This window comes from Lissotriton helveticus, chromosome 12 (genome assembly GCF_964261635.1).
Source record: "Lissotriton helveticus chromosome 12, aLisHel1.1, whole genome shotgun sequence".
NCBI classification, from domain to species: Eukaryota; Metazoa; Chordata; class Amphibia; order Caudata; family Salamandridae; genus Lissotriton; species Lissotriton helveticus.
In genome coordinates, this window is record NC_136073.1 from 52,764,686 (window position 1) to 52,777,584 (window position 12,899).

At 43.7% G+C, this 12,899-nt stretch overlaps 1 long non-coding RNA gene across 2 annotated transcripts in view; it reads left to right on the forward strand.

Annotated features, from left to right (window-relative positions):
• Positions 1–12,899, forward strand: part of LOC144797823 (uncharacterized) — a 201,297-nt gene that overhangs the window by 127,454 nt on the left and 60,944 nt on the right. Inside the window, exon 2 of one of the 2 annotated variants that reach the window (XR_013603473.1) lies at positions 4,169–4,317. The exons of the other annotated variant lie outside the window; for it this stretch is intronic. This is a non-coding gene — a long non-coding RNA (uncharacterized LOC144797823). The remainder of the gene's footprint in view (positions 1–4,168; positions 4,318–12,899) is intronic. 2 annotated transcript variants of the gene reach the window in all.

A 12,899-nucleotide genomic window follows, 5' to 3' on the forward strand; every position in this document is an offset into this window, starting at 1 on the left:
TGCCCGGCCTCTCACTCCCAACCTCCTCAGCCTTTCCAACAGTACGAGATGGTTTACCGTATCGAAAGCGGCCGACATATCAAGAAGTACTAAAATAGTAACATTCCCGCTGTCGGCCTGCATACGTAGGTTATCCATCATTGTAGTCAGGGCGGACTCAGTCCCGTGCCCCGGACGGAAGCCAAATTGATCTTTATCCAGTAGAAGATTCTCCTCCAGAAAGCAGGATAAAGTCCTGCTGACTACTTTCTCCAGAATCTTCACCGGATATGGAAGGAGGGAGATGGGCCTGAATTTAGCCGGTACTGATGGGTCCAAAGAAGGCTTTTTAATCAATGGGGACACCACCGCTAATTTCCAACATTCTGGGACCTTACATTCCTCCAAGGACTGGTTGCAGATCTTCATCAACCAAGGAAAGGTGCTACGCCCTAGAGATTTCCAAATTTTATGGGGAAAAGGATCCAGGGGAGAGACGGAAAAGACCTTGTCACCTAAGTTGTCAAAGGCCGTATCAGTTAACGTCTGGAAATTATCCAGATAGACCGGCAAGAGCGGCTCGCCCTGGGTCAGAAGGTCAGAATTAGGTGGTACAATATTAGCATTTTCTTGCAAGGTGTTCACGATACTTGCGATCTTATCCTGAAAGTGCTGGTTGATGCCATCGCATAGTTTTTGGGACGCTACAATTTTATTTTCTAAGCAAGTGGGGGTCGAAAGATCTTTGACTATTTTGAATAGGGCTCTAGTCCCATTGGGCACCTGAATAATAGACTTGTAAGATTTACAGGAGTGTAACCCATATACCAATTCAGGACTGGGTAGGTAAGGTGCAACAAAGAAACAATGTCCTGAGAGGTAAGGATGTATAGACAATTAGAGCATGCATGCACATAGCATTACTTGTAAGGAAAGAAGGAGAATATTCGTTGGTATGACAAAAGATAGTTAATCATCTTTATATTATAACATTAGTTAGAGACAGCACTGCATACATTGAATTGATGACAACCATATAAAATTTGGTGCATAAAAGTGTACAAAGTGAAGGTGGCGACGCAAGTGAAAAGTGAACAGCGTGGTCGGCGCACTGTGAATAAGGTGCAGAAAATTTACAGTGAGTGGCTCGAAGGCGCATGTGACAACGTGATATCACAATAGGCAGAGGTTCTTTCAATTAAATGTAGAGCCACAAAGGAGGAGTGCCCCTGTTATTTAGGCTGTTGGCTCGACGGCGTTTTGATCCACTTTAGTTTGGATCGTCATCAGGACTTGGTTGTCTGAGTTAGGGCGTGCTGTTGTGGTAAATAAAATATTACCCTGGCATAATTTCTAGGCATTAACAATTAGCATGTATCAAATGAGAGGCAGAGAGTCCGTGGTGTCCAAGTTAAAAGGGCTTTATTTACATAACTCGAGTTAGGGAGAATCTGTTCCATCACCACTGAGGTTCAGGAAGGGTCTTCTAACATTTAATAACAAAGAACAGTATATATATGTTGTTCTCCTTGTACATAGGAGCGCTCGAGGCAGAGCAGAGAAAGAAAACAGATAAGAGCATGTGGGCGTACATGAGGGTGTACACTTGATGAGTCATAGGTAGGTGATAGGTAGGTGTCATAGGTGGGTGGTACACAGAGGAGGAGTTTGCATGACCAGCTGGAACTTTGCCCTACTTGTGTGCAACTTGTCATGACGTGCAATTGACGTGCAACTGGGAGGAGAGCTGACTTTCAGTCTAGCAGAGAGATCTTTAGTGTCAAGGCGACCAGCACATCTGGTACTATCTGATATCTTGAGTCCGGGATGTATTTATCTGAAGCAAAGGGTAATGCATCACTAAGAATCATAAAGGGCATATATTTCTTCGTTCATTACACGGGGCTGTGAGCTTTCTACAAATGCAAGCACTGTAATTCACTTAAACAGAGACAGAAAGGCTGGGCCCTATCTAAGCAGACGGGTTCTGTTTATTCTTGTTAACCGGGCATGCAGATAACTGTTATTCATAATACTGTCTTGGCAACCCTTACTGGGCTTCTGTCGGCTGAGCTAGAAGCATGCGAGGTCAGAGATACGTAATTGCAGCTTTCAGTGTGTCAGGAGTCATGAAAAACCCTTATTTCAGAAAGTGGCTCAGCTGAACCACAAAAAAGGTTTCATCGTGATTTATTTAAAAGTGCACAATGTAAATACATGGGCCTTCATGTTAGCTTAATGTTTGGGAAACTTGATGACTGGCATTCTAATGCAGGACATGAATGCAGAGGCCTAGTGATTCAGGTCACTACAAGGAAATATGCATGTGTGACATGCACATACGCATGTAACATAGGGTATACGTAGGGGACATCTTGGTCAGGCAAAATTTAATTTGCCTCATTCCCTCCTTGTCCCCTACTTAACCCTTTAGGATACATCTATATTCATGAGACCGTATAGTTGATCATACAGCATCATTTGCTCGTCCTTAATCCTTTGTATACTTGGATGTGGAACACATGCAGTTGCACACAGGCCGCAAATGGCTGGGCCACACTGCAGACAGAGACAGCAACCAAATATCATGAGTAGGATCAGTCCTAGGAAGGACAACACTTTCCATCCCCAAGCAGATATCACACCCCAGAGCCAACTGGACCAAGTCCATGTGCCTGGGTCTTGATGTATGCCTTGAGCAATCTTGTGGAGCCTTGTTATCGCTGCATACACAGATGGTGCGTTATTTGGGATGAAAATGCAGCAAGACGAGCCAATCACTCTACAAGCTCCGCCCCTATCCGCCAGTATGACGTCAAGAACGAGCCGATTTTGAAGAACGACAAGTCTAATGGCAGACTGCTCCTGGGTCAAGTTCGCCAGGGCAGATGCAGTTATATTTACAACTGTTTCAAGAGTCCTTGTTAACCTGCGTATCAGTTTACTGTTTTGGACGGGACCTATGAAAAAAAATAATCCTTTGTTGAAATCTGTATATTGCTCCCAAGCTGTTTCAGTCTGATCAATCCCTGCGGAATCTGTCTCTCTTTTTTGTCTAACATGTTCTAGTCGTGAATCTCTATGATAATATAACATGTCCCACCCCAGTCTAAGGGCAGATGTACATAGGCTGTCTGACCGCAAATGAAATAGGTATGGCGTGATGTTTTGAAAGAAGACAGTCCTTTATCATTAAACTCTACCACAGCGTTACACTCGCTGTGTCCCATTAGTACTGAGCCCTTCTTTCTGACACATAAATCACCTTTTGCTGGCAGGACTGAAATAAACGGTGGACCTGTATTTTGCTTGGGCTGAACATTTAACATTATAAAATTAAGAGATGCATTTCCTTGCTCATACTCTTCATTTTCTAGATCAGTTCCTTTCCTTTGAGGAAATCCGTCTTTGTCTGGAAAGCATGCTTCATTCATTACTTTATTCAGGTTTCCATATATCCAGCCACCTGGATAAGCTATGTACTTTCTATCTATTGAGGTCATTAAAGCAAACCATGCTCCACATGAACCATTGTGTGAGAACGGTAAAGGATAGAATGGCAGAACTCCCTTCGTTTTCTGATAAGGGGGCAGTTGGCCACATACCCAGCAATCAGTTGCATTGCTGGTCTGGTGAGAATGGTGTAACATTTGAATAAAAGTATTTTACGCAGAGCAAGTCGATATGACAGTTCATGAGGTGGCAATTCACTAAATGTATGCTCTATGGTGCTGTTACTGGAAGAGTGTATATGCGAGGAAATAGGAAAGAAAACATGTAGTAATAAACTGACACAGATTATAACAATGCACAGAATAAAAAGAATGATCAAAGTAACTATACATCTACTGCGTAATAACTTGCAGTACTTTTCTCTCATTTTTCTCTTCTTACTATTCTCGTATGTGATCTTATACATGTCAGAAATCTTAGTCTAACCGATTCACCACCGAGTGGACTTAAACAATTAAACTACGTCTGACTTACTAGATCTTAACTTAGATTTATACTCCTGCTGTGGAGTCTTTTCTAGCAAAGGCGGCACAAACGGCGCAAAGTCTGTATTATCCTTAATTTTTAATGTTCCAGATATTCCAAGATATTTTTCTCAATGCTGCGCGTCCCCTTGCGTCCTTCCACTTTCACTCCGGTCCTCGTAGTTAGTAACGCCAACTTTGGTGTCTTCCAGCGCGGCTCAAGGGGGCTTGATCGGTCAAAGTTCCTCACAAGAATGAAATCACCAGGGACAATGGCGTGTTCCTTGACCTGGGTGTTGTCAGGGAAGGCGGCAGCAACCTGTGAACAACAAGAAAGTAGTGCAGACATCAAGGAAGCCAGGTAATCTGTCAGCATGTTACTGTCAACATCAGTTATTTTCTTTTAGCAAGTTTTTGTTTTGATTGTCTGATTATGTCTTTCTACATGGCCTGTTGCTTCTGGGTGTCTTACACAATGGAATTTCCAAGTATATCCTAACAGAAGAGACACTTGTTTCATTAATTCAGAGGAGAATGGCTGACCGTTATCAGAATAGACCACCCGAGGTAATCCATACCTGGGGAAGTACTCGCGCACTAATTGCCTGGCTGTTGTCACAGCAGTATAATCCGGAACTGGATATGCTTCTGTCCATCTAGATAGTTCACACACAACTACCAAGACATACTTGTAACCTCTACATCTGTTCATTTGGATATAATCCATCTGGAGGACCTCAAATGGGTGGTCAGGAGGATGAAATCCGCCTTGTTCCACCGGAATGCCTTTACCTGGATTGAACTGACAACAGATCATACATGTTCGTACTTTCTGCTTCGCTGCTGCACGCATGTGCTTGTTAAACCAGATGTTCTGTAAGCTGTCTAACATTGCTTTTTCTCCTAAGTGTGCTGGACTATGGGCTGTATTTATGATTACTTGTACCATAGAATCTGGGAGAAACCATGTGCTTTTTCCCTTAGTCAGCCAACCTTGGTCAGTCTGGACCCCTCCTTGTTCCGTCCATTTCTTTATCTCATCTGCAGTGGCATGTGTCTGTATGTCGAGTACATCTTGAGTGGGATCCCTGACTGTCATACATGTTGTCAGTAATGGTACCTCTGTCCTTGTCGTGTCTGTTGGTGTCTGGGCTGTCTGGGCTGTAAGTTTAGCTGTTCGGTCTGCCAGGTCATTACCCTGGGAAATGGTGTCTGTAACTTTGGTGTGAGCTTTGCACTTCAGGATAGAAATGGCTGTAGGTAAATGTATTGCTTCCAACAGGGCTTGAATGAGCTAGCCGTGCTGGATCTTGGTCCCATGGGAGGTCAAGACTACGCCAAAGGCATATTGTGAGTCTGTATAAATGTTTACTTTCAAGTGCTTAGCTCTTATGCAGGCTTGTGTCAGAGCGATGAGCTCTGCTGCTTGTGCTGATAGTGTGTCTATTCTTTGTGTCTCTATGACCTCAATGGCTGTGGTCACGGCATACGCTGCTACTAACTCTCCTGCACTCGTTCTCAACCATGATTCATCTACATAGAGTATCAGGTCAGGGTCTGGAAGTGCAATATCTGTCAGTTTTGTCTTGGTTTCGTCACTGTATTCATAATTTCCACACAGTCATGTGGTGGTGCATTTACTGTACTTGAAAAAGTGCAAAAGTGTTGCAGGATTCAGGATGTTACAACGTCTAATCTCTATGTGTGGTTGAAATAATGTCAATTCATATCTTGTTAGTCTCGCTACAGTCAAGTGTTTTAGTCTGTGTCCTGTTTAAGAGAACCTCCACTGCATGGTACACTAAAATATGTGGTCGCTAAAACTGGCGCTTGACATAATGCTCTTTATAATTCCTCAAATGCCAAGGTATGTTCTTGTGTCCAAGGGAGTACAGACGAAGTGGCTGCCTCCTGTGTAGTTAACTGTATGAGTGGTGTGGCTAGAAGGGCATACTGGGGAATCCATTGCCTGCAGTATGAAGTGAGGCCAATGAAGGCCCGTACTTCCTTCTGTGTCTTTGGCTGTGAAAGGTTAGCAATGAGCTGTATACCCTCCTTGGAAAGCAAGTGTCCACGGTACACCACTTGCTTTTCACAGAATTGAAATACTAGGGCTCTCTGTCATCAATCTAGCAAAAATAAATTATATAAAAATAAATAAATAAAATAAAAATGAATTTTCAATACAAAAGCACAATTTTTATTTTGGGGAAACCTCTTTCCAAAAGCTCTGTAGTTTATAAAAAAAGATCCTACTCTAAATCTTGGGAATAGTATGACCATACTACCTACAATATGTTCTCTAAATGTATTTGAATAAAATCCAAATTATTCTTGCATAAACAGAAGGCCTGGAGCCTCGCTACTCCTCACTCCTTTTAGAAGCAGCCCCTCCCTCTAGAAAGATGTTCGCTCAGAGAGCTGAGAACAGCTGCCAAGTTACTGAAGACAGAGCTCGGTCTCGTCCGCGGAAAAGAATTGGAGTATTGCCAAAAACAACAAGACAGGCACTGCTCGTCGCTTCAAGAGGGAAAAGCCCTCCCTTTACAAAATATCTCTCCCTGGGAGCCAGGCTATTACAGCGGCTCAGTCTGAGCCACCCCAAGGTCGAAAACACATTCTGTGTAATTCAAAACATATCTGTACCCAGGCCAGAACCATTATTCTCTAACTAACTGAAGCAAATTCAAAACGTGATAAAAAGTAAATTAATAAAGACATGTATTTTTTTGCAACTAAGTGACATGCTAACATTTAAAATAATTCTGCTACAACGTACTGCTACTTAAAAGCTCCAATGAGCTCCACTTTCTAAACAAAACACTTTTGTCTAACGAATTCAGCCAGAAGGCAAGACATTTGAAACATGGGCATTTGTTTAGCATGCAAATTAACACACAAAAAGGGACAGTTTGCTTCTGCACACAAGGCTATGCATTTTGCATTTGAGAAAAAAAACGAATTATCATGGACTGTTGGGTTGGGACTGTTCTCTGCACATATCAATCGAAGAGTCTCTACTAAATGCTTATCTGAAACCACCTGTGTAAGCATTGCAGCCTAACTGACCTCTGAATCAGACATAATAAACCCTATTTACAAAGGCTGGTGGACATATATCAGGCAGCATGTTTAATGAACACTGCTTTTATCGTGCAAGATATTACCTTTCTATCAGCAGCCTGTCAAAGTACATAGGTGAGCCTTGAAACTAAATGCAAATTAAACTAATGTAGGGGACACATAGCAATGCATTAAGATGGTAGTGTATTATAGCTATCAAAAGGGCCACGTTCATTAATTTTGAAATAGCCATTTTTCCTAATTAAGTGTGCAAGCTCTTCTATTCTACCTATTAAAAGGGCCAGAATCATGATTTTTCAAAAAGCCATCCTTTCTAATTGAGTGGATTAACTGTCACACGCTATACTAAAGGGCAGCTTGCATTGGGAAAAATAATGTATATTTTGTAGAACACATTTCTATTTAAAAAAAACACTCTGTTGCATTACACTAATTAAAAGCATATTCTATTCTATTCCATTCTAGTCTGTTTTATATTTTCTTCTCAACCGTGAAAACATTAAAGCACCCTCTGTGCAAACCCTTATCTCGTTCCGTCTGATTTATTTACAACATTACCGACCTCTGAGTCAAAACACATTAAATCAAGTGTTCCAAGGCAAACCCACACACATACACGGACGCATTTGAAATAGAATGTTAAATGAACACTTCTTTACTCTCCATGCAAAATGTTACCATTTAGTCAGCAAACTGACAAAGCACATAGGCAGACCCAGCAACCAATGAAAAAGTAAAAAATCAAACCATCAATCAACTAGATACTCACTCACTTTTAGTGTCAGCTCACATAACCATGCATGTGAGCTACACAGCCATGAAATCGTGCTAAAACGCACTTCCAAACTACGCCAAAAAGACACCTTCCTCTCCACCAATTTCCTTCAAACTACTTTGCCGCAAAACTAGACACTCCCAAGTTTCAGCCGATCGCACAGACTCAGTTAAGAACTATTTAGCACACCACGAAATCTCGGCCTAAAAGCACGCACAAATCAAAACAGCTCCATTTTCCAAAAATACACATTAGCCAAACACACCCTTCCGCCCAAGCCAAAAATCCCCAAAATTCAGCACATCTGGCCATCCACCTCCTCTACCGCTGATCCAACCGCCGGGCCTCTAGCGCACCTGGAACACCCCCAAAATAATTTCTCAATTTTCAGAAATACGTCCATTGGATAACATGGCAAATCGCACCGCCGCACAAAACATGCTTTTTCCACCACTTCCACTTCTCAGATCCTTTTCAAATTTGGCAACACAGTAGTCCAAGCGATTCCCTGAATCCTCACCAAACAGCAACCAAATCCCTCCACTGGAACGGGTACGAATTTCCGCTCAAAAACACGCCCCCCGCAAACACCAAAAAAACGCCAAAATCCCTCAACACCTTCTCAAACAGCATGTTAAAACAAATACTGCCTTCTCAATACAAGATATTAACTCTTTGGCAGCTGAAGCACAATTTTACCCCAATGTCTGCAGTACATGGGAAAGTCATGAACTCATTTCTCCACGTTATCACATAACGCGTACGCACATCTTCAAAACGTTTTATCCAAACACTTGAAAGAGATCCAGCTCTCTCCTGCCTAACGTAATGATAACAGGCTCTGCACAAACCATAACCACATGGCGCTATTCACAAGCCATATTCACAAGAAACTCAACAAGTCATAATAATGACATGCTCTTCATAAACCATATTTACAAGGAGCTATTTACAAGGAACTCCACTCTTTGGCTTTTTCCCCTGCTAGTCTAGTTCTATCTGCTTTATTCAATTCTTTCTCTATTCTCCTGTGTGACTCTTTGCGCCACAATTCAATGGCATCTTTCTGAGAGGGTCTTGACTTCCTTTTGCCATAGCGCTTCCTCCACTCTCATAATGCATTCAGGATCCCATGTTCCCGAGATTGGCCATCTATACTTTTCCTCCAGGTCCTTTGTATAGTCTACCCATAAGTCTAAGAACAAGATGGCGTCTAATCCATGCTTATTATACATATAATGACCAGGTGTGTCTCTAGGCGGGATGTTAACTGACTCTTCTAGTATACCTTTTCTGGTCCCTATCTGACGCAATTTCGAAAACAGTGGCATGTTGAAACTTATTGAGTTGGTTTCACCTCAATGAAAACACAATGAAAACACGATACACAATAATAGACTGAAACAATCAACAACCATTCATACAAGAAACATTATAACACTAAAACAGACACAGTCTAACCTGATACATGGAATAAAACATGTACTTGAAAACAATAAACTTTGTGCACTGGAATACAGTACAACCATACCGTTCTCATAAAATGAGACACGTCTTTACCGTTCCCACGTTTACCATGGGCCTGTCTTGACCGTGAACATGTGAATGGACACGTCTTGACCGTGCTCATATAAATGAGACACGTCTTGACCGTTTCCACCTTTTACAGTGGACCCGTCTTGACCGTTTCCACCTTTTACAGTGGACCCGTCTTGACCGTTTCCACCTTTTACAGTGGACCCGTCTTGAAACTTGATGCATTCCCCATAGTGGTACTCACCGGGAAGCAGGACTTGAAACTTGAAGGCCTCGAACTTCTACGCATGCGCCTTGGAACAGGTGGACCTCTGGAGACCTCGGACCTTGCTCTCTCACGGGTTGGGCTCTGGTTGGGATGATCCGCGATCCTCACCGCCTCGTGTGGACGCCTGGTCGCAGTCCGTCTCCTCCGTGGGCCTGAGGGAGTAAGCAGGAAATCCCGCTGGTGCGCACTTTGAAGTCCGTCACGGCTGTAGAAGGGGGCAAGAGCTGTACCTACGTCACCGGCGCGTGGGGAAAGGGATGTCCCTGTATACGGGCGCCAAAATAATGTGGTAAATAAAATATTACCCTGGCATAATTTCTAGGCATTAACAATTAGCATGTATCAAATGAGAGGCAGAGAGTCCGTGGTGTCCAAGTTAAAAGGGCTTTATTTACATAACTCGAGTTAGGGAGAATCTGTTCCATCACCACTGAGGTTCAGGAAGGGTCTTCTAACATTTAATAACAAAGAACAGTATATATATGTTTTTCTCCTTGTACATAGGAGCGCTCGAGGCAGAGCAGAGAAAGAAAACAGATAAGAGCATGTGGGCGTACATGAGGGTGTACACTTGATGAGTCATAGGTAGGTGATAGGTAGGTGTCATAGGTGGGTGGTACACAGAGGAGGAGTTTGCATGACCAGCTGGAACTTTGCCCTACTTGTGTGCAACTTGTCATGACGTGCAATTGACGTGCAACTGGGAGGAGAGCTGACTTTCAGTCTAGCAGAGAGATCTTTAGTGTCAAGGCGACCAGCACATCTGGTACTATCTGATATCTTGAGTCCGGGATGTATTTATCTGAAGCAAAGGGTAATGCATCACTAAGAATCATAAAGGGCATATATTTCTTCGTTCATTACACGGGGCTGTGAGCTTTCTACAAATGCAAGCACTGTAATTCACTTAAACAGAGACAGAAAGGCTGGGCCCTATCTAAGCAGACGGGTTCTGTTTATTCTTGTTAACCGGGCATGCAGATAACTGTTATTCATAATACTGTCTTGGCAACCCTTACTGGGCTTCTGTCGGCTGAGCTAGAAGCATGCGAGGTCAGAGATACGTAATTGCAGCTTTCAGTGTGTCAGGAGTCATGAAAAACCTTTATTTCAGAAAGTGGCTCAGCTGAACCACAAAAAAGGTTTCATCGTGATTTATTTAAAAGTGCACAATGTAAATACATGGGCCTTCATGTTAGCTTAATGTTTGGGAAACTTGATGACTGGCATTCTAATGCAGGACATGAATGCAGAGGCCTAGTGATTCAGGTCACTACAAGGAAATATGCATGTGTGACATGCACATACGCATGTAACATAGGGTATACGTAGGGGACATCTTGGTCAGGCAAAATTTCATTTTCCTCACTGTAAGGAAAGGAAAGAGGGTCAGGGGTGAGGTTCCGCGAAATGGGAAGGGAAAACCATGTCGGGGGAGGCTATTGGGTACCTGAATGGATTCCGGAAAGCGTGGATTGTCTATTTAGCAAGCTTCTACGCATTGGAGGGGCAGTCTGTGGCAACTGGTGCAGGCCAAGTCAAGAATCGTCTGTAGACTGCATGTGGGCACTGGGGAAACAAGAAAGAATCAAAGGAGCGCTTTTCAGATGGAGACTGGCGTGCTTATACTTGTGTTGGTCTAGCGTTCTGATATAAGCATGATACCGGTTGGGGGCCATACTGTTTGGCAGTAATACGGGGGCTAGAGGACCTAATCGTCACGTACCTTGAGTAATCTGTGCCATGGATCAGTCGTGTTGAATTAGCCGTGTTCAAGCACATTTGCTGCGGAAAGGTGGAAAGGGGGGCATTTAGTAACAGATCGTCATACTGGTCGAATCACGTGGGGTTTGAAGGTAATGGGAGCCCATACCTGAATGAATCGCTGTGCTGGAGCATGAATGAACCGCAAGCGTCGGGAAGCCGGTGGCGGCGAGGAGTGGAAGTATTTGCTCCCAGGTCACGTAACTATGGTAACGCTCCATTCCTTTCCCCCCCCTCGTCATCCAACATCGTCACTAGAGTTACATCCCTGACACTCCCCTCTATGTCAGCCCACAACTGCTGACGCCATCTGACACGCCCAGTGCCTGCCACCTCCTCCCGTTCCAACCCCGCCCATACGCGGAAGCAAATACTTCCACTCCTCGCCGCCACCGGCTTCCAGACGCTTGCGGTTCATTCATGCTCCAGCACAGCGATTCATTCAGGTATGGGCTCCCGTTACCTTCAAACGCCACGTGATTCGACCAGTATGACGATCTGTTACTAAATGCCCCCCTTTCCACCTTTCCGCAGCAAATGTGCTTGAACACGGCTAATTCAACACGACCGATCCATGGCACAGATTACTCAAGGTACGTGACGATTAGGTCCTCTAGACCCCGTATTACTGCCAAACAGTATAGCCCCCAACCGGTATCATGCTGATATCAGAACGCTAGACCCACACAAGTATAAGCACGCCAGTCTCCATCTGAAAAGCGCTCCTTTGATTCTTTCTTGTTTCCCCAGTGCCCACATGCAGTCTACAGACGATTCTTGACTTGGCCTGCACCAGTTGCCATAGACTGCCCCTCCTATGCGTGGAAGTTTGCTAAATAGACAATCCACGCTTTCCGGAATCCATTCAGGTACCCAATAGCCTCCCCCGACATGGTTTTCCCTTCCCATTTCGCGGAACCTCACCCCTGACCCTCTTTCCTTTCCTACCAGCACGCCCTAACTCAGACAACCAAGTCCTGATGACGATCCAAACTAAAGTGGATCGAAACGCCGTCGACCCAACAGCCTAAATAATAGGCACACTCCTCCTTTGTGGCTCTACATTTAATTGAAAGAACCTCTGCCTATTGTGATATCACGTTGTCACATGCGCCTTCGAGCCACTCACTGTAAATTGTCTGCACCTTATTCACAGTGCGCCGACCACGCTGTTCACTTTTCACTTGCGTCGCCACCTTCACTTTGTACACTTTTATGCACCAAGTTTTATATGGTTGTCATCAATTCAATGTATGCAGTGCTGTCTCTAACTGTATAACATCCGACCATGAAACTAATGTTATAATATAAAGATGATCAACTATCTTTTGTCATACCAACGAATATTCTCCTTCTTTCCTTACAAGTAATGCTATGTGCATGCATGCTCTAATTGTCTATACATCCTTACCTCTCAGGACATTGTTTCTTTGTTGCACCTTACCTACCCAGTCCTGAATTGGTATATGGGTTACACTCCTGTAAATCTTACAAGATTGTGAGCAGCCGCCGGGCT